We start from the raw sequence: 20,792 nt of genomic DNA, 5'->3' as shown, positions 1-20,792 counted from the left end.
GACAAATGCCAAGATGATCACTTAGGGAAACAAGCGAAAAAAACAGGTCAACACCAACAACATAAAAAGAAGCCTGCGGCATCTGGAAAACCCAGGCGGTCTCCCATCCAGGTACAAACCAGGCCCAACCCTGCTTAGCCTCTGATACCAAGCGAGATTGGGCGCTTTCAGGTTGTTGTGCTCGTAGGCAATTTCTTTGTGCACTCTCAACCCTCTTGACACATGCCAAGATGGTCACCTTTGGAAACAAGGGAAAATAAAACAGGTCAACACTGACAACATAATGAGAAGCCTACGGCACCTGGTATTCCCAAGCTGTCTCCCATCCAGGAACTAACCAGGCCCATCGCTGCTTAGCCTTCGAGATCAGATGAGATTGGGCTCTTTCAGGGTGATTTGGCCGTAGGCACTCTCTTTGGGCACTCTGAAGCCTCTTGACAAAGGCCAAGATGGTCACCTTGGGAAACAAGCTAAAAAAAACAGGTCAAAGCCAACAACATAAAAAGAAGCCTACGGCATCCAGTATTCCCAGGCGATCTCCCAATCAAGACACTAACCAGACCAGATCCTTCTATGGCACCTGGTCTTCCCAGGCAGTCTCCCATCCAGGTACTAACCAGGCCTGACGCTGCTTAGCCTCTGAAATCAGACGAGATCGGGTGCTTTCAGGTTGATGTGGCCGTAAGCGTTCTCTTCAAGACACGCCCAACCCTCTTGACAAACGGCAAGATGGTCGCCTTGAGAAACAAGCAAAAAAAACAGGTCAAAGCCAACAACATAAAAAGAAGCCTATGGGCTTACAGTGGACCCTAAAAGATGGGACCCACTAGCTCTGTCATGGTTCAGATGCTGTAATGTGTTGAAGATGAATGCGTTGCCACGACTTCTGTATCTACTACAAGCCTTACCTATCAAAATACCCCAGACTTTCTTTCATGCGGTTCGCTCAATCTTTATCAAGTTCCTCTGGCGCGGAAAACATATGCGTATTGGTAGGGCAATGCTATTGCGACCGAAATTGCGGGGAGGTATTGGCTTCCCGAACCCTGCTCTATATTACACAGCGACGCACATGACACCGGTGTTGACTGGTGCCGGTGTTCTGCCATATACTGTCCTGCCATGATATAGTGTCTGCGCCGTACTGCGCATGCGCAGTACGGAGCAGACGAAGCTTCTGAGATTTTCATGCGCGGTGAGTGAAGGTGGTAGCCCCACCATCCAAGTGGACATAGGGTTGTGAATATTAGAGGGCCCCTCGCAGGCGAGCTTCGCTCGCCACGCTTCGGGCTTTGCCTCGCTGCGCTCGGCTCTTTTATATTCTTACTCTATGTCCACTTGGATAGTGGGGATAGAACCTGGACTGTTCATGCTCGGCAATTTTCGGAATCTGTGTTGCTGTGTACTGCGCATGCGCAGTACACAGCGGACACTATCCGATGGGGGACCATATGTGATAAGACACCGGCATGGGGAACTGAAGCTATGGGTCAAGCTAGAGCAGGAGATGGCGCGGGTTCCACTGGCTGGTCTGCCTTGGGCGGGGAGGCCATTGGAGCCCTGTGTGACTACTCACCCGTTAATTGGCCCCTCGCTCGCCGAGATGGATAGTTTTTTTCACCTTTCCCACCTGACTAACTTCCCTTCTCCTATGACCTCAATTATTGGACATCCTAGATTCCCTCCGGGCCTGTCTGACCAGGCCTTTACCAGGCAAGCCCCGAAAGGGCTTCTGAGAGAAGCCCTATTTCTTGGACCCACGGGCTTGATTCCCATGGGGACCATACTGCTAGAGCAAGTACCTGTTGCATTGGATATATATATATATATTGGACCTATATGTTCCAGGGTGGCCTGCATAAAGTGCCAGGCCACCCTGTCAAAGGCCTTCTCCACGTCCGTTGACAACATAAGCAAGGGCCTTCCCTGTACATGCGCCGCATGGATTAAATTGAGGACTCGGGCCGTATTGTCTCTAGCTTCCGACTTATTTTTATTTATTTTGCTTGTTTCCCAAGGTGACCATCTTGGCGTTTGTCAAGAGGGTTGAGAGTGCCTGAAGAGATTGCCTATGGCCACATCACTCTGAAAGCACCCAATCTCGTCTCATCGTGGAGGCTAAGAAGAGTCGGGCCTGGTTAGTACCTGGATGGGAGACCACCTGGGAATACCAGTTATTGTAGGCTTCTTTTTATGTTGTTGGCGTTGATTCGTTTTTTTTTTTCGCTTGTTTCCCAAGGTGACCATCTTGGCATTTGTCAAGAGGGATGAGAGTGCACAAAGAGATCGCTTACAGCAGCATCACCCTGAAAGAGCCCTATCTCTTCTCTTCTCTGAGGCTAAGAAGGGTTGGGCCTAGTTAGTACCTGGATGGGAGATGGCGTTGGAATACCAGGTGCCGTATTCTTCTTTTTATGTTTTTGACATTGACCTGTTTTTTTTCGCTTGTATCTCAAGGTGACTATCTTGGCATTTGTCAAGAGGGTTGAGAATGCCCAAAGAGATTGCCTATGGGCACATAACCCTGAAAGCGCCCGATCTCCTCTGATCTCAGAAGCTAAACAGGGTTGGGCCTTGCTAGTTCCTGGATTGGAGACCACCTGGGAATACTAGGTGCTGTAGGCTTCTTTTTATGTTGTTGGCCTTGACCTGTTTTTTTTTTCACTTGTTTCCCAAGGTGACCATCTTGGCGTTTGTCAAGAGGGTTGAGAGTGCCCGAAGAGATCACCTACGGCCCCATCACCCTGAAAGCGCCCAATCTCATCTGATCTCGGATGCTAAACAGTGTCGGGCCTGGTTAGTACCTGGATGGGAGACCGCCTGGGAATACCCGGTGCCATAGGCTTTTTTTTTTTTTTTTTTTTTTTATTTAGTAGTATGCGACATACAATGCAAAGGCAACTTCACAGAATGTGTGATACAAATAGTTACAAACAAACGATCATATTGCATGGATATCAGAGCCAATGGTAAGAAGTCCGAGGAGAATAGCACGTGCACAGCTTTGCGGTCATATCAAGATGAGATTAAAGCTCCATCTCGTTGGGATCCTCTACCACTTAAAATATTATTGATACTAGCCCTGCTACCCTCGAAGAGTTTAGATATCCTTAGATAGAGGAAGAGTATTGTGTAGTAGTCAAATGGGGTCGGAACATACCATTTTCTTTTCCCTTTTTTGACTTAAGAAGGGAAATAGTAGAACTGAAAGGAGGGAGAAGGGGAAAGAGAAGATTGGGGAAGGAAATGGCAGAAAAGGAAAAGAAGGGGTAAGGGGGTGTCGTGGGTAGAGTGGATAGGATGGGGTCCCCTCCCAGGGAGCAAGAGACGCCCTCGGCTCACCAGCTCATCAGCTGTCCAACGTTTGGAACAGCGATCTCCAACGATCACCATGAGCTTACTATGTCTCGCGGAGGTATTCTTCCGAAAAGCGAAACTGGGTCCAGTAGAACCATCTGTTCCCATGCTCCTCCGTTTTATCCCTCATTGTGGCAGTCAGGTCTTCCATTCGTTCAATATCATTTACCCTTGCGAACCACTGGGTCACCATTGGAGCAGATTGCTCTTTCCACTGACTTGGGATGCAGGCCCTAGATGCCTTGAGGAGATGTTTAAGTAAGGACTTATGATAACGCTTTCTCGACATAGGAGTTAGATTGAGAAGAACTGCTGCGGGATCATTGGCTAAGGAAATGTCTGTGAACTTGTGGATGAGTCTCAGGACAGGCTGCCCGAATGTTTGTAATTTAGGGCATTCCCAGAAAATGTGGAGAATGGTGCCAGCCTGTTGCACACAGCGACAGCAGCGGTCAGATTGACCGGGGAATATTTTGGCCAACACCACCGGTGTACGATACCAGCGTGTGATCAGCTTATATGAGATCTCCTGATATTTACTGCAGAGTGACGACTTATGGGCGAAAAAGAGTATTCTGTCCTTCTGTGGTTTGGAGAATGTAGTTTGTAAGTCCCTTTTCCATTTAGCTAGGAAGGGTGGATCCATGGAGGATTGTGCGTCTGTCAGGATTTGGTAGGACCTAGAGAGGGAACCACGAATTGGGCCATCATCCAGGCAAAGTTCCTCGAAGGGGTGGAATTGTTTAGAGAAGAACGAATGGTTAGGTAGTGATCCGAGGAAATGGATTAGCTGTCTAGCTCTCCAGCTATCCAATGCAACAGGTACTTGCTCTAGCAGTATGGTTCCCATGGGAATCAAGCCCGTGGGTCCAAGAAATAGGGCTGCTCTCAGAAGCCCTTTCGGGGCTTGCTTGGTAAAGGCCTGGTCAGACAGGCCCAGAGGGAATCTAGGATGTCCAATAATTGGGGTCATAGGAGAAGGGAAATTAGTCAGGTGGGAAAGGTGAAAAAAACGATCCATCTCGGCGAGCGAGGGGCCAATTAACGGGTGAGTAGTCACACAGGGCTCCAATGGCCTCCCCGCCCAAGGCAGACCAGCCAGTGGAACCCGCGACATCTCCTGCTCTAGCTTGACCCATAGCTTCAGTTCCCCATGCCGGTGTCTTATCACATATGGTCCCCCATCGTATAGTGTCCGCTGTGTACTGCGCATGCGCAGTACACAGCAACACAGATTCCGAAAATTGCCGAGCATGAACGGCGCCTGCGCACTGAGTCCAGGTTCACTGAGTCCAGGTTCTATCCCCACTATCCAAGTGGACATAGAGTAAGAATATAAAATAGCCGAGCGCAGCGAGGCCGAGCCAGAAGCATGGCGAGCAAAGCTCGCCTGCGAGGGACCCCTCTAATATTCAAACCCTATGTCCGCTTGGATGGTGGGGCTATCACCTCCACTCACCGCGCAGGCGCGGTTCAGCGGAGATTTTCCGAAGCTTCGTCTGCTCCGTACTGCGCATGCGCAGTACAGCGCGGACACTATATCATGGCCGGACAGTATATGGCAGAACACCGGCACCAGTCAACCACCGGTGTCATGTGCGTCGCTGTGTAATATAGAGCAGGGTCCGGGAAGCCAATACCTCCCCACAATTTCGGTCGCAATAGCATTGCCCTACCAATACGCATATGTTTTCCGCGCCAGAGGAACTTGATAAAGATTGAGCGAACCGCATGAAAGAAAGTCTGGGGTATTTTGATAGGTAAGGCTTGTAGTAGATACAGAAGTCGTGGCATCGCGTTCATCTTCAACACATTACAGCGTCCGAACCATGACAGAGCTAGTGGGTCCCATCTTTTAAGGTCCGCTGTAAGCCCATAGGCTTCTTTTATGTTGTTGGCTTTGACCTGTTTTTTTGCTTGTTTCTCAAGGCGACCATCTTGGCGTTTGTCAAGAGGGTTGGGCGTGTCTTGAAGATAACGCTTACGGCCACATCAACCTGAAAGCACCCGATCTCGTCTGATTTCAGAGGCTAAGCAGCGTCAGGCCTGGTTAGTACCTGGGATGGGAGACTCCCTGGGAAGACCAGGTGCCATAGAAGGATCTGGTCTGGTTAGTGTCTTGATTGGGAGATCGCCTGGGAATACTGGATGCCGTAGGCTTTCTTTTTATGTTGTTGGCTTTGACCTGTTTTTTTTAGCTTGTTTCCCAAGGTGACCATCTTGGCCTTTGTCAAGAGGCTTCAGAGTGCCCAAAGAGAGTGCCTACGGCCAAATCACTATACTATATATCTATATCTATAATAATAAATAATATTTTTAGTTATTATATATAAGATACTATATAGGTGATTTGGCCGTAGGTCGTTACTGCTTTTCCTTTTTCTCCTCCTCTTCCTCTGTGCTTGAACTCTATATCTACTACTGACTCTGGTGGGGACCGCCGGCCGGGTGCCGTCATGGCCCTGAAGCTGGTTTCCTGGAATGTGAAAGGGCTGAATGTACCTGAAAAAAGGTCCAGCTGCCTGACAGAATTGTGGCGGATGAAGCCCCAAATAGTTTTCCTCCAGGAGACCCATTTCAGGACAGACCAAATACCACGGCTTTATAGTAAGCACTTCCCCCTGGCCCACCACAGCACGTCCCCTACTTCCAAATCGAGAGGAGTGTGTGTTCTTGCTAAAAACTTGCCGTGGCGCCTGTTAGCTGTCCAAGCCGATAGTGAAGGGAGATATCTCTTCATTAAGGGAACTCTCCACTCGCAAACTTACTCTTGCCAACCTATACATGCCGAATGTGGACCAGCTGCCGGCCTTAGAAGCATGCTTGGATGCCCTGGCTGCATTCTCGGAGGGTACTTTGATCGTTGGGGGGGACTTTAACCTCACCTTGGACCCCCGCAGAGACTCATCATCGGGCACCTCTGCGATTTCTGCGAGAACGCGTTCACACATAAGAGACCTGCTACACTCCCACCGACTGATCGATGTGTGGCGTACGCTTCACCCACAGGATAGGGACTATACGTTCTTTTCCACCGCTCATGGTTCTTACTCACGTATAGATATGTTTTTAGTCGCCCACAATGCTATCCCGGCGGTCACAGACGCTCAGATAGGCCACATAGCCCTGTCTGACCATGCCCCGATTTCTTTGATGCTGAAGCTACAACAGGAGTCGCGTGGTCAGTCCTGGTGGAGACTGAACGAGTCTCTCCTGAAGGACCCTGAGACCCACGCAGACCTGCTTAGGGAATTAGAAAGTTACTTTGATCATAACCGTGATTCTGTTTCCAACCCCTCATGTTATGGGCGGCTCATAAATGCTACATTAGGGGCATTCTTATTAAACATGGTCATAGACTCAAAGTGGCCAAAACTGAGGCTCTCTCCAAACTTATTGCCAAGTTGCATGCGTGTGAACAACGACACAAATCCCAGCCGACTGCTGCGCTGGAGGTGGAGGTGAGAGATCTTAGAGAACAAATCAGAGATTTCTCTCTCTTTCAGGCTAGAACCAGACTCATGTGGGTCCGCAGGACGTATTATGAATATGGAGTCAAGTGTAGTAGGTCCCTAGCGAACTCCCTGCGTGCCCAACGCAACGCGTCCTTCATTCCAACCATAACCTCCCCTTCGGGTGCCAAGCTTCATGATTCACGGGAGATAGCGGAGTGTTTCCGATCTTTCTATGAAGCCCTTTATAACTTGCACCCCCGAGACTCAGGAGACGCCCTCCAGGCCGGCACAGCGGCCATTGACGAGTACCTAGCTTCGGCAAACCTCCCGTCGCTGACACAGGAAGAGATAGAACTTCTCTCGCAACCTATCTCCCCGGAGGAATTGTCGGCAGCGTTAAGAGACTCACCCAAGGGCAAGGCACCAGGCCCAGATGGGTTTACGGTCCCTTATTATAAGGCCTTCCTCTCCCTGTTGTCCACGCCGTTTGTGTCAGCTTCTAACGCCCTATTGGAGGGCCAGACCTTTCCACCGGAGCTGTTGCAGGCAAGCATCTCGGTCATACCCAAGCCGGAGAAGGATCCGCTTCTCTGTGCGAACTACAGGCCCATCTCCTTATTAAACAGCGACCTTAAGCTCTTCACTAAGATACTGGCGGAGCGGTTGGCGCCCATTCTCCAACGCCTGATACCTCTGGATCAGGTGGGGTTTATTCGTAACAGGGAAGCCCGAGACAACACTACCAGGACAATCAATGTTATAGAACGCGCCAGACGCCTTAAACTACCGATTATGTTGCTCTCTGTGGACGCAGAAAAAGCGTTTGACAGGGTGAGCTGGCCTTTTTTGCTAGCCACCCTGCGAAGCTTGGGTGTACCCCCCCCCCCATGCTTTCATGGGTTACAGCTCTTTACTCGTCACCGACGGCGATGGTTAGGGTCAATGGGTTTGCCTCGTCGCGTTTCACTATTGGCAATGGAACGAGGCAGGGATGCCCGTTGTCCCCCCTTTTGTTTGTCCTATCGCTTGAACCCTTGCTGCACCACATCAGGCAGAACATAGACATCAAGGGACTGGACACCCCCTCACACCACCATAAGGTCGCAGCCTTTGCAGATGACCTCTTGTTCTATGTCTCGGAGCCTCACATTACATTGCCGAATCTCTTAGCGGAAATAAGACGATATGGAGCCCTGTCAAATTTTAAAATGAACTTACAGAAATCGGAAGCACTCAACGTCTCCCTGTCTACCAACGCCCAGACGAGTCTAAGCACTAATTTTCCCTTTCGTTGGGCAACTGGGGCTATACAATATCTGGGTATCAAGGTTCCCCCGGACCCACATCTGATTTTCCAATTGAATTTCCAGCCGCTTCTAAAAAATTTTGCCGTAGATCTAGAGAGGTGGTCAAAGTTGGCGACCTCTTGGTTTGGGAGATGCAATGTGCTCAAAATGAATGTAACCTATTACAAGCCTTACCGATAAAAATCCCCCAATCATTTTTTAAAGCCATGCGCTCCATCTTTATTCGATACGTATGGCAGGGCAGGCCTCCAAGACTCAGCCGAACATTACTGCTCAGATCAAAAGACAAGGGAGGGATTGGCCTCCCAGATCCGGCATGGTACTATACGGCGGTGCACATGAACAGAGTAGTTGACTGGTGCAGACACCTGAAGGATAAGCTGTGGGTTCGTCTGGAGCGTGAATCCGTACCATTTCCAGGTTTGCCCTGGAGTGGACCGGGCTGGTCGGGAGCGACGCGGGCACACCCACTCATTGAGCCAACGTTACAAGAGCTAGACAGATATTTTACCCTGACGGGCGTGCCCAGTTTCCCTTCGCCCATGACTCCTATTATTGGACACCCACGCTTTGAACCCGGCATGACGGAAAAGTCTTTCCGCCTCGACCCTGACCGGGACCTTGTGCGGGCCTCTTCTTTTCTTGGCCCAAGACGTGGACAGCGGTCTCCACTATGTACGAGGCGTTAGCAACCACGGCCCTGGGACAGTGGAAGCTTGCCCAACTCTCCCACTTCTTGAAATGTTTGCCAAACAGTGGCAAATTCCGCAGACCCCTAACATCATTTGAGGAGGTATGCTCAGGAGAGGGACCGACCCGAGGGTCTCTTTCCCTGTCATATCGCATCCTACTGGACCAACTCTCCCAGGGTAACCTGGTGTTCGTGGAAAAATGGGAGCGAGACCTGCATGTCCGGCTCTCGCCAGACCAGAAGAACCGCGTGCTTATTTTTGCGCACAAGTCATCCCTATGTAGTAAATACCAGGAAATAGCTTATAATATTTTGACCCGATGGTACAGGACCCCCACTGTCCTGGCGGCTATGTTTCCCGGTCACAGCCCTTTGTGCTGGAGATGCGGTGAACAAGCCGGCACGTTACTACATATCTTCTGGGAATGCCCTCAACTGGCCCATTTCTGGAGACAGGTTCTCAATATCATTTATGACCTCACGGCTATTGATCTCCAGAACAACCCAGCTGCGATCTTCCTCAATCTGACCCCACTCTCGAGCAAGAAGTACCATAAATCTCTCTTAAAACATCTTCTGAGTGGGGCCAGGGCATGTATACCTAGCATGTGGAAACAGCAGGCCGCTCCACTGATGTCTCACTGGTTTGCAAGAGTTTGCGACATCTACCGTATGGAACAGCTCACATCAGCGTTAGGCGACAGGGAGGAAGAGCACACTGCTCGTTGGTTGTCTTGGAGCCTGTTCAGGTTTTCCGACGCATACAGATCCTATCTGTAGGCTCTGGCACGTGTATAGAGGGAAGGGTCCGGCCGTGGGAACCCATCGGAGTCCTCTTTCTTTCTCTCCCTTCTCGTATACCACCCTGGTTCACTCTCTCCCCCGTCTGCCTCGTAGCACTGTTAGCCCCCTATAACTTTCATTCTTTCTACCCCCATCCCCTTCTCCTGCCCATTTGCTCCCCCCTCTTTCCCTACCCCCTAACTCCCAAGTATAATTAAAATACATGGTGATTGCAAGGATCTTTTCGTTTTGTTCCCTCGATTTCCCAGCCAGGGGTTGGCGGCCCTCGGGGTGGTCCCGGCTGAGCTCTTTGACCAATAGAATGAAGGTGACCGATGTTAGAGTCCCCTCAGTCTGGGCCTTGAGGGGGATCGCCCCGCGGACTGCCCTGGTTTATAAGTAGACACTGGGGTGCCAGATCATTAGAGTGGGATAATGTGGTGGCCTAGCCACGGCTGGGGCTGCTGCTGACATAAGTTGTTAGGTTTCCCCCGGTCCCCCACGAAGTATTAACTATGTATTTTTGTTAACCTGGAAAACTGAGGGATCTATGTCTTTTACAGTTTGTCTCTGTATTACCTGCAATCCGTAAATAAAGAATAAAAAAAAAAAAAAAAGACACTAACCAGACCAGATCCTTCTATGGCACCTGGTCTTCCCAGGGAGTCTCCCATCCAGGTACTAACCAGGCCTGACACTGCTTAGCCTCTGAAATCAGACGACATCGGGTGCTTTCAGGTTGATGTGGCCGTAAGTGTTCTCTTCAAGACACGCCCATCCCTCTTGACAAACGCCAAGATGGTCGCCTTGAGAAACAAGCAAAAAACAACATAAAAAGAAGCCTATGGGCTTACAGCGGACCTTAAAAGATGGGACCCACTAGCTCTGTCATGGTTCGGACGCTGTAATGTGTTGAAGATGAACGCGATGCCACGACTTCTGTATCTACTACAAGCCTTACCTATCAAAATACCCCAGACTTTCTTTCATGCGGTTCGCTCAATCTTTATCAAGTTCCTCTGGCGCGGAAAACATATGCGTATTGGTAGGACAATGCTATTGCGACCGAAATTGCGGGGAGGTATTGGCTTCCCGGACCCTGCTCTATATTACACAGCGACGCACATGACACCGGTGGTTGACTGGTGCCGGTGTTCTGCCATATACTGTCCGGCCATGATATAGTGTCCGCGCCGTACTGCGCATGCGCAGTACGGAGCAGGCGAAGCTTCGGAAAATCTCCGAAGCTGAACGGCGCCTGCGCGGTGAGTGGAGGTGGTAGCCCCACCATCCAAGCGGACATAGGATTGTGAATATTAGAGTGTCCCTCGCAGGCGAGCTTTGCTCGCCACGCTTCGGGCTCGGCCTCGCTGCGCTCGGCTCTTTTATATTCTTACTCTATGTTCACTTGGATAGTGGGGATAGAACCTGGACTCAGTGCGCAGGCGCCGTTCATGCTCGGCAATTTTCGGAATCTGTGTTGCTGTGTACTGCGCATGCGCAGTACACAGCGGACACTATCCGATGGGGGACCATATGTGATAAGACACCGGCATGGGGAACTGAAGCTAGGGGTCAAGCTAGAGCAGGAGATGGCGCGGGTTCCACTGGCTGGTCTGCCTTGGGCGGGGAGGCCATTGGAGCCCTGTGTGACTACTCACCCGTTAATTGGCCCCTCGCTCGCCGAGATGGATCGTTTTTTTCACCTTTCCCACCTGACTAACTTCCCTTCTCCTTTGACCCCAATTATTGGACATCCTAGATTCCCTCCGGGCCTGTCTGACCATGCCTTTACCAGGCAAGCCCCGAAAGGGCTTCTGAGAGCAGCCCTATTTCTTGGACCCACGGGCTTGATTCCCATGGGGACCATACTGCTAGAGCAAGTACCTGTTGCATTGGATAGCTGGAGAGCTAGACAGCTAATCCATTTCCTCGGATCACTACCTAACCATTCGTTCTTCTCTAGACAATTCCACCCCTTCGAGGAACTTTGCCTGGATGATGGCCCAATTCGTGGTTCCCTCTCTAGGTCCTACCAAATCCTGACAGACGCACAATCCTCCACGGATCCACCCTTCCTAGCTAAATGGAAAAGGGACTTACAAACTACATTCTCCAAACCACAGAAGGACAGAATACTCTTTTTCGCCCATAAGTCGTCACTCTGCAGTAAATATCAGGAGATCTCATATAAGCTGATCACACGCTGGTATCGTACACCGGTGGTGTTGGCCAAAATATTCCCCGGTCAATCTGACCGCTGCTGTCGCTGTGGGCAACAGACTGGCACCATTCTCCACATTTTCTGGGAATGCCCTAAATTACAAACATTCGGGCAGCCTGTCCTGAGACTCATCCACAAGTTCACAGACATTTCCTTAGCCAATGATCCCGCAGCAGTTCTTCTCAATCTAACTCCTATGTCGAGAAAGCGTTATCATAAGTCCTTACTTAAACATCTCCTCAATGCAGCTAGGGCCTGCATCCCAAGTCAGTGGAAAGAGCAATCTGCTCCAATGGTGACCCAGTGGTTCGCAAGGGTAAATGATATTGAACGAATGGAAGACCTGACTGCCACAATGAGGGATAAAACGGAGGAGCATGGGAACAGATGGTTCTACTGGACCCAGTTTCGCTTTTCGGAAGAATACCTCCGCGAGACATAGTAAGCTCATGGTGATCGTTGGAGATCGCTGTTCCAAACGTTGGACAGCTGATGAGCTGGTGAGCCGAGCGCGTCTCTTGCTCCCTGGGAGGGGACCCCACCCTATCCACTCTACCCACGACACCCCCTTACCCCTTCTTTTCCTTTTCTGCCATTTCCTTCCCCAATCTTCTCTTTCCCCTTCTCCCTCCTTTCAGTTCTACTATTTCCCTTCTTAACTCAAAAAAGGGAAAAGAAAATGGTATGTTCCGACCCCATTTGACTACTACACAATACTCTTCCCCTATCTATGGATATCTAAACTCTTCGAGGGTAGCAGGGCTAGTATCAATAATATTTTAAGTGGTAGAGGATCCCAACGAGATGGAGCTTTAATCTCATCTTGATATGACCGCAAAGCTGTACACGTGCTATTCTCCTCAGACTTCTTACCATTGGCTCTGATATCCATGCAATATGATCGTTTGTTTGTAACTATTTGTATCACACATTCTGTGAAGTTGCCTTTGCATTGTATGTCGCATACTACTAAATAAAAAAACAAAAAAAACAGAAGCCTATGGCACCTGGTATTCCCAGGCAGTCTTCCATCCAGGTACTAACCAGGCCCGACACTGTTTAGCATCTGAGATCAGATGAGATTGGGCGCTTTCATGGTGATGGGGCCATAGGTGATCTCTTCGGGCACTCTCAACCCTCTTGACAAATGCCAAGATGGTCACCTTGGGAAACAAGTGAAAAAAAAAAACAGGTCAATGTCAACAACATAAAAAGAAGAATACGGCACCTGGTATTCCAACACCATCTCCCATCCAGGTACAAACTAGGCCCAACCCTTCTTAGCCTCATAAAAGAGAAGAGATAGGGCTCTTTCAGGGTGATGCTGCTGTAAGCGATCTCTTTGGGCACTCTCAACACTCTTGACAAATGCCAAGATGGTCACCTTGGGAAACAAGCAAAAAAAAGAAAACGAATCAACGCCAACAACATAAAAAGAAGCCTACAATAACTGGTAATCCCACTTGGTCTCCCATCCAGGTACTAACCAGTGATGTGCCCGTAGGCAATCTCTTCAGGCACTTTCAACCCTCTTGACAAACGCCAAGATGGTCACCTTGGGAAACAAGCAAAAAAATAAAAATAAGTCGGAAGCTAGAGACAATACGGCCCGAGTCCTCAATTTAATCCATGCGGCGCATGTACAGGGAAGGCCCTTGCTTATGTTGTCAACGGATGCGGAGAAGGCCTTTGACAGGGTGGCCTGGCACTTTATGCAGGCCACCCTGGAACATATAGGTCTTGGCCCCAACATGATGAGCTGGGTAATGTCGCTTTACTCCACGCCTTCGGCAGCCGTACGGGTGACCGAGTGGTGCTCGGACTCTTTCCCCATCACTAATGGGACGAGGCAGGGGTGCCCTCTGTCTCCCCTAATTTTAATTCTGACACTGGAACCACTTATTTGTCACGTTCGGAATGACCCGAATATTACTGGCATATCCAAACCCTCGGCACACCACAAAATTGCGGCGTACGCTGACGATCTAATTTTTTCCGTCTCCAATCCACACATTTTGCTACCCAAAATACTTGCGTCTCTACAGCGACACGGCAGCCTATATGTATTGAATATATCGGTCCCGGATGGTGAGGCCAAGAGGCTCCGCTCCTCTTTTCCATTCTACTGGGCTGAAAAATCTATACGTTAACTGGGCGTTGACATCGCAGCGGATTTAGCGCAATTGTACCTGCTTAATTTTGTCCCTCTCCTGGATAGACTGAAATCTGATTTGGGAAACTAGCATGCTTTAACACTGACCTGGTTCGGGCGCTGTAATGCATTCAAAATGATGGCCCTCCCTCGGATCTTATACATGTTCCAGACATTACCGATCCGGTTACCCCCAATTTTTTTCAGACAACTGCAGGTGCTGCTCCGGGACTTTATTTGGGAGCGCAAACCGCCCAGAGCCCGTTTGCAATTGCTTGCCAGACCAAAGGACAAGGGGGGTCTGGGTCTCCCAGATCTCAGACAATACTACAGAGTGACTCTGCTAGCGAGAGTCGTTGATTGGCATTGTAATGGCCCACACAAGCAGTGGGTGGAGATGGAGATTGAGGATGGTTCCATTCCCCTATTGACCTCCCCGTGGCTCCTGTCCTCCCTACCAAAAGACCTCAGAGGTCACCCCGTAGTGGGAGCTACGTTGGCTGTTGTGCGGAGGTTGTTCCGCTGCACACACATTGCTCCCCTGCCATCACCAATGACTCCGGTTATAGGTAATCCAGACTTCCCACCGGGATTTACCAACAAGAAACTGCGACAGTTGACAGTGGTGGGGAAACAGCGTCTGGGAGAGGTGTGGCCCACGGGAGGGCTCCCGACCACGCAAACTGTCGCCGAGCTTTCTGACCCTCCGCTTGACTTGTTTAGTGCTTATCAACTTCGTCACTTTCTTCTGGCCATACAAAGGGCCCCCTACACTCCTAGAGACCTGACACCCCTTTAAATCCATCTGTCACAAAAGGGAACCTGTGCGACACACCCTCTCCCTCCTGTACAACCTATTGAGTAGTCAGGAGGAGGAGTCGACCCCCACCATTTATCCACAAATGGGAGAGGGACTTAGGCATCACATTTACCCCACAACAGATAGGGAAGATCCTGACCTTAGTACATAAAGCTTCCATCGCAAACCAATATCAAGATACAAGATAGTCTCACGCTGGTATAGAGTCCCATACCTTCTGAATAAAATGGATAGATCGATCCCGGATGTTTGTTGGAGGTGAAATTCAGATATGGGGACCATGGGACACCTTTTCTGGGCATGCCCGACCTTGAGGAACTTTTGGGTTCCCAGTAGCGTGCCTTCTACACTTGACCGAACAGCCTGTTCGAAAATACAAAAAAACCCTCACGATGCACCTCCTGAATGCCGCCCGGGCCTGCATTCCCGCACTGTGGAGGCAGCCTCAGCCCCCATCCAAGGTGCTGTGGTATTCCAAAGTCAATCATATTCTCCGGATGGAAGAATTGACCGCCACCCTTCACAACACTGAAGAGGCATTTAGTGTTACATGGAGGCCCTGGAGGTATTTTACTGGTACTCGAGACTACATTCGGGAGGTGAGCAGTGCCTCCGTCCCAGAAAACGACTGAACATCTAACGTTTACCTACGTAGGCCATGTCTGCCCTGGGTGGCATTCCCCCCCCTCCCTTTTTGTCTTTATTTTTCTTTTTTTCCCCGCCGCCATCCCCCCACCTCCTCTCTCTCCATCTTTGCACTCTCTTCTTCCCCCGTCCTCCCTTTTGACTATGCCTTGTCTCCTTACTAGCCTTCGGGACCCAGAAGAACCCCAGGGTTCTGGACATGACCGGCTCATATTTTACTCTGGTTCACGTAGGTCATGATAAGCTGGCTCGCTGTGGTCCCAGTTGTTCTCCATGATTACATTTGTCCGAACGGAGCTGCACTAGTTATACTGTACTACATGTCGGAGGTGGGGTTTCTCTATTTTCTGCATTAAACTGTAGGACTCCCCTCTGAGAACCCAGAGTTATTTGGCTGCCTATTTTTTGTTAGCATGTAATTGTGACCCTGGGTCATGCTGTATGGTTGACTGTTATATTTATGTTGTTCTACTTATACTTAGTAAAAGAATAAAACAAAAAAAAAAAAATAAGTCAATGCCAACAACTTAAAAAAAAAGCCTATGGCATCGAGAAATCCCAGGCGGTCTCCCATCCAGGTACTAACCAGGTCCCAAACCTGCTTAGCCTCTGAGATCAAATGAGATTTGGCTCTTTCAGGGTGATGCAGCCATAGTAGATTTTTTTAGGCACGCTCAACCCTCTTGACAAACGCCAAGATGGTCACCTTGGGAAACAAACAAAAAAAACAAGTCAATGCCAACAACATAAAAAGAAGCCTACCGCACCTAGTATTTCCATGCGGTCTCCCATCCAGGTATTAACAAGGCGCGTCCCTTTCTAGCCTCTGAGATCAGCGGAGATTGGGCGCTTTCAGGGTGATGTGTCCATAGGCAATCTCATTGGGCACTCTCATCCCCCTTGACAAACACCAAGATGGTCACTTTGGGAAATAAGCGAAAAAAAAACAGGTCAACGCCAACAACATAAAAAGAAGAATACGGCACCTGGTATTCCAAGGCCGTCTCCCATTCAAGTACTACCTAGGCCCAACCCTTCTTAGCCTCTGAGATCAGAAGAGATAGGGTGCTTTCAGGGTGATGTGGCTGTAAGCGATCTCTTTAGGCACTCTCAACCCTCTTGACAAATGCCAAGATGATCACTTTGGGAAACAAGCGAAAAAAACAGGTCAACACCAACAACATAAAAAGAAGCCTGCGGCATCTGGAAAACCCAGGCGGTCTCCCATCCAGGTACAAACCAGGCCCAACCCTGCTTAGCCTCTGATACCAAGCGAGATTGGGCGCTTTCAGGTTGTTGTGCTCGTAGGCAATTTCTTTGTGCACTCTCAAGCCTCTTGACACATGCCAAGATGGTCACCTTGGGAAACAAGGGAAAATAAAACAGGTCAACGCCGACAACATAATGAGAAGCCTACGGCACCTGGTATTCCCAAGCTGTCTCCCATCCAGGAACTAACCAGGCCCTTCGCTGCTTAGCCTTCGAGATCAGATGAGATTGGGCTCTTTCAGGGTGATTTGGCCGTAGGCACTCTCTTTGGGCACTCTGAAGCCTCTTGACAAAGGCCAAGATGGTCACCTTGGGAAACAAACAAAAAAAACAAGTCAATGCCAACAACATAAAAAGAAGCCTACCGCACCTAGTATTTCCATGCGGTCTCCCATCCAGGTATTAACAAGGCGCGTCCCTTTCTAGCCTCTGAGATCAGCGGAGATTGGGCGCTTTCAGGGTGATGTGTCCATAGGCAATCTCTTTGGGCACTCTCATCCCTCTTGACAAACACCAAGATGGTCACTTTGGGAAATAAGCGAAAAAAAAACAGGTCAACGCCAACAACATAAAAAGAAGAATACGGCACCTGGTATTCCAAGGCCGTCTCCCATTCAAGTACTACCTAGGCCCAACCCTTCTTAGCCTCTGAGATCAGAAGAGATAGGGTGCTTTCAGGGTGATGTGGCTGTAAGCGATCTCTTTAGGCACTCTCAACCCTCTTGACAAATGCCAAGATGATCACTTAGGGAAACAAGCGAAAAAAACAGGTCAACACCAACAACATAAAAAGAAGCCTGCGGCATCTGGAAAACCCAGGCGGTCTCCCATCCAGGTACAAACCAGGCCCAACCCTGCTTAGCCTCTGATACCAAGCGAGATTGGGCGCTTTCAGGTTGTTGTGCTCGTAGGCAATTTCTTTGTGCACTCTCAACCCTCTTGACACATGCCAAGATGGTCACCTTTGGAAACAAGGGAAAATAAAACAGGTCAACACTGACAACATAATGAGAAGCCTACGGCACCTGGTATTCCCAAGCTGTCTCCCATCCAGGAACTAACCAGGCCCATCGCTGCTTAGCCTTCGAGATCAGATGAGATTGGGCTCTTTCAGGGTGATTTGGCCGTAGGCACTCTCTTTGGGCACTCTGAAGCCTCTTGACAAAGGCCAAGATGGTCACCTTGGGAAACAAGCTAAAAAAAACAGGTCAAAGCCAACAACATAAAAAGAAGCCTACGGCATCCAGTATTCCCAGGCGATCTCCCAATCAAGACACTAACCAGACCAGATCCTTCTATGGCACCTGGTCTTCCCAGGCAGTCTCCCATCCAGGTACTAACCAGGCCTGACGCTGCTTAGCCTCTGAAATCAGACGAGATCGGGTGCTTTCAGGTTGATGTGGCCGTAAGCGTTCTCTTCAAGACACGCCCAACCCTCTTGACAAACGGCAAGATGGTCGCCTTGAGAAACAAGCAAAAAAAACAGGTCAAAGCCAACAACATAAAAAGAAGCCTATGGGCTTACAGTGGACCCTAAAAGATGGGACCCACTAGCTCTGTCATGGTTCAGATGCTGTAATGTGTTGAAGATGAATGCGTTGCCACGACTTCTGTATCTACTACAAGCCTTACCTATCAAAATACCCCAGACTTTCTTTCATGCGGTTCGCTCAATCTTTATCAAGTTCCTCTGGCGCGGAAAACATATGCGTATTGGTAGGGCAATGCTATTGCGACCGAAATTGCGGGGAGGTATTGGCTTCCCGAACCCTGCTCTATATTACACAGCGACGCACATGACACCGGTGTTGACTGGTGCCGGTGTTCTGCCATATACTGTCCTGCCATGATATAGTGTCTGCGCCGTACTGCGCATGCGCAGTACGGAGCAGACGAAGCTTCTGAGATTTTCATGCGCGGTGAGTGAAGGTGGTAGCCCCACCATCCAAGTGGACATAGGGTTGTGAATATTAGAGGGCCCCTCGCAGGCGAGCTTCGCTCGCCACGCTTCGGGCTTTGCCTCGCTGCGCTCGGCTCTTTTATATTCTTACTCTATGTCCACTTGGATAGTGGGGATAGAACCTGGACTGTTCATGCTCGGCAATTTTCGGAATCTGTGTTGCTGTGTACTGCGCATGCGCAGTACACAGCGGACACTATCCGATGGGGGACCATATGTGATAAGACACCGGCATGGGGAACTGAAGCTATGGGTCAAGCTAGAGCAGGAGATGGCGCGGGTTCCACTGGCTGGTCTGCCTTGGGCGGGGAGGCCATTGGAGCCCTGTGTGACTACTCACCCGTTAATTGGCCCCTCGCTCGCCGAGATGGATAGTTTTTTTCACCTTTCCCACCTGACTAACTTCCCTTCTCCTATGACCTCAATTATTGGACATCCTAGATTCCCTCCGGGCCTGTCTGACCAGGCCTTTACCAGGCAAGCCCCGAAAGGGCTTCTGAGAGAAGCCCTATTTCTTGGACCCACGGGCTTGATTCCCATGGGGACCATACTGCTAGAGCAAGTACCTGTTGCATTGGATATATATATATATATTGGACCTATATGTTCCAGGGTGGCCTGCATAAAGTGCCAGGCCACCCTGTCAAAGGCCTTCTCCACGTCCGTTGACAACATAAGCAAGGGCCTTCCCTGTACATGCGCCGCATGGATTAAATTGAGGACTCGGGCCGTATTGTCTCTAGCTTCCGACTTATTTTTATTTATTTTGCTTGTTTCCCAAGGTGACCATCTTGGCGTTTGTCAAGAGGGTTGAGAGTGCCTGAAGAGATTGCCTATGGCCACATCACTCTGAAAGCACCCAATCTCGTCTCATCGTGGAGGCTAAGAAGAGTCGGGCCTGGTTAGTACCTGGATGGGAGACCACCTGGGAATACCAGTTATTGTAGGCTTCTTTTTATGTTGTTGGCGTTGATTCGTTTTTTTTTTTCGCTTGTTTCCCAAGGTGACCATCTTGGCATTTGTCAAGAGGGATGAGAGTGCACAAAGAGATCGCTTACAGCAGCATCACCCTGAAAGAGCCCTATCTCTTCTCTTCTCTGAGGCTAAGAAGGGTTGGGCCTAGTTAGTACCTGGATGGGAGATGGCGTTGGAATACCAGGTGCCGTATTCTTCTTTTTATGTTTTTGACATTGACCTGTTTTTTTTCGCTTGTATCTCAAGGTGACTATCTTGGCATTTGTCAAGAGGGTTGAGAATGCCCAAAGAGATTGCCTATGGGCACATAACCCTGAAAGCGCCCGATCTCCTCTGATCTCAGAAGCTAAACAGGGTTGGGCCTTGCTAGTTCCTGGATTGGAGACCACCTGGGAATACTAGGTGCTGTAGGCTTCTTTTTATGTTGTTGGCCTTGACCTGTTTTTTTTTTCACTTGTTTCCCAAGGTGACCATCTTGGCGTTTGTCAAGAGGGTTGAGAGTGCCCGAAGAGATCACCTACGGCCCCATCACCCTGAAAGCGCCCAATCTCATCTGATCTCGGATGCTAAACAGTGTCGGGCCTGGTTAGTACCTGGATGGGAGACCGCCTGGGAATACCCGGTGCCATAGGCTTTTTTTTTTTTTTTTTTTTTTTATTTAGTAGTATGCGACATACAATGCAAAGGCAACTTCACAGAATGTGTGATACAAATAGTTACAAACAAACGATCATATTGCATGGATATCAGAGCCAATGGTAAGAAGTCCGAGGAGAATAGCACGTGCACAGCTTTGCGGTCATATCAAGATGAGATTAAAGCTCCATCTCGTTGGGATCCTCTACCACTTAAAATATTATTGATACTAGCCCTGCTACCCTCGAAGAGTTTAGATATCCATAGATAGAGGAAGAGTATTGTGTAGTAGTCAAATGGGGTCGGAACATACCATTTTCTTTTCCCTTTTTTGACTTAAGAAGGGAAATAGTAGAACTGAAAGGAGGGAGAAGGGGAAAGAGAAGATTGGGGAAGGAAATGGCAGAAAAGGAAAAGAAGGGGTAAGGGGGTGTCGTGGGTAGAGTGGATAGGATGGGGTCCCCTCCCAGGGAGCAAGAGACGCCCTCGGCTCACCAGCTCATCAGCTGTCCAACGTT

General features: G+C 49.5%; 10 pseudogenes; 6 read left to right on the top strand and 4 right to left on the bottom strand.

The window, feature by feature from the left end:
* Positions 1–289: 289 nt before the first annotated feature.
* On the bottom strand, positions 290–408 carry LOC143958592 (5S ribosomal RNA; annotated as a pseudogene).
* A 1,659-nt stretch (positions 409–2,067) lies between these two features.
* On the top strand, positions 2,068–2,186 carry LOC143958709 (5S ribosomal RNA; annotated as a pseudogene).
* Positions 2,187–2,506: 320 nt separating this feature from the next.
* LOC143958742 (5S ribosomal RNA) lies at positions 2,507–2,625 on the top strand (annotated as a pseudogene).
* Positions 2,626–2,726: 101 nt separating this feature from the next.
* On the top strand, positions 2,727–2,845 carry LOC143958330 (5S ribosomal RNA; annotated as a pseudogene).
* Positions 2,846–12,812: 9,967 nt separating this feature from the next.
* LOC143958714 (5S ribosomal RNA) lies at positions 12,813–12,931 on the bottom strand (annotated as a pseudogene).
* Positions 12,932–16,844: 3,913 nt separating this feature from the next.
* On the bottom strand, positions 16,845–16,963 carry LOC143958598 (5S ribosomal RNA; annotated as a pseudogene).
* A 753-nt stretch (positions 16,964–17,716) lies between these two features.
* On the bottom strand, positions 17,717–17,835 carry LOC143958591 (5S ribosomal RNA; annotated as a pseudogene).
* Positions 17,836–19,494: 1,659 nt separating this feature from the next.
* LOC143958708 (5S ribosomal RNA) lies at positions 19,495–19,613 on the top strand (annotated as a pseudogene).
* Positions 19,614–19,933: 320 nt separating this feature from the next.
* Positions 19,934–20,052, top strand: LOC143958741 (5S ribosomal RNA; annotated as a pseudogene).
* A 101-nt stretch (positions 20,053–20,153) lies between these two features.
* LOC143958329 (5S ribosomal RNA) lies at positions 20,154–20,272 on the top strand (annotated as a pseudogene).
* The last annotated feature ends 520 nt before the right edge of the window (positions 20,273–20,792 follow it).

The sequence above is a fragment of the Lithobates pipiens genome, unplaced genomic scaffold (assembly GCF_037356315.1).
Source record: "Lithobates pipiens isolate NorthernLeopardFrog02 unplaced genomic scaffold, aLitPip1_a1.2 Scaffold_61, whole genome shotgun sequence".
In the NCBI taxonomy this organism is placed as follows: Eukaryota; Metazoa; Chordata; class Amphibia; order Anura; family Ranidae; genus Lithobates; species Lithobates pipiens.
Note: the sequence above shows the minus strand (reverse complement) of the source record. Positions and strands in the feature narration are given on the sequence as shown.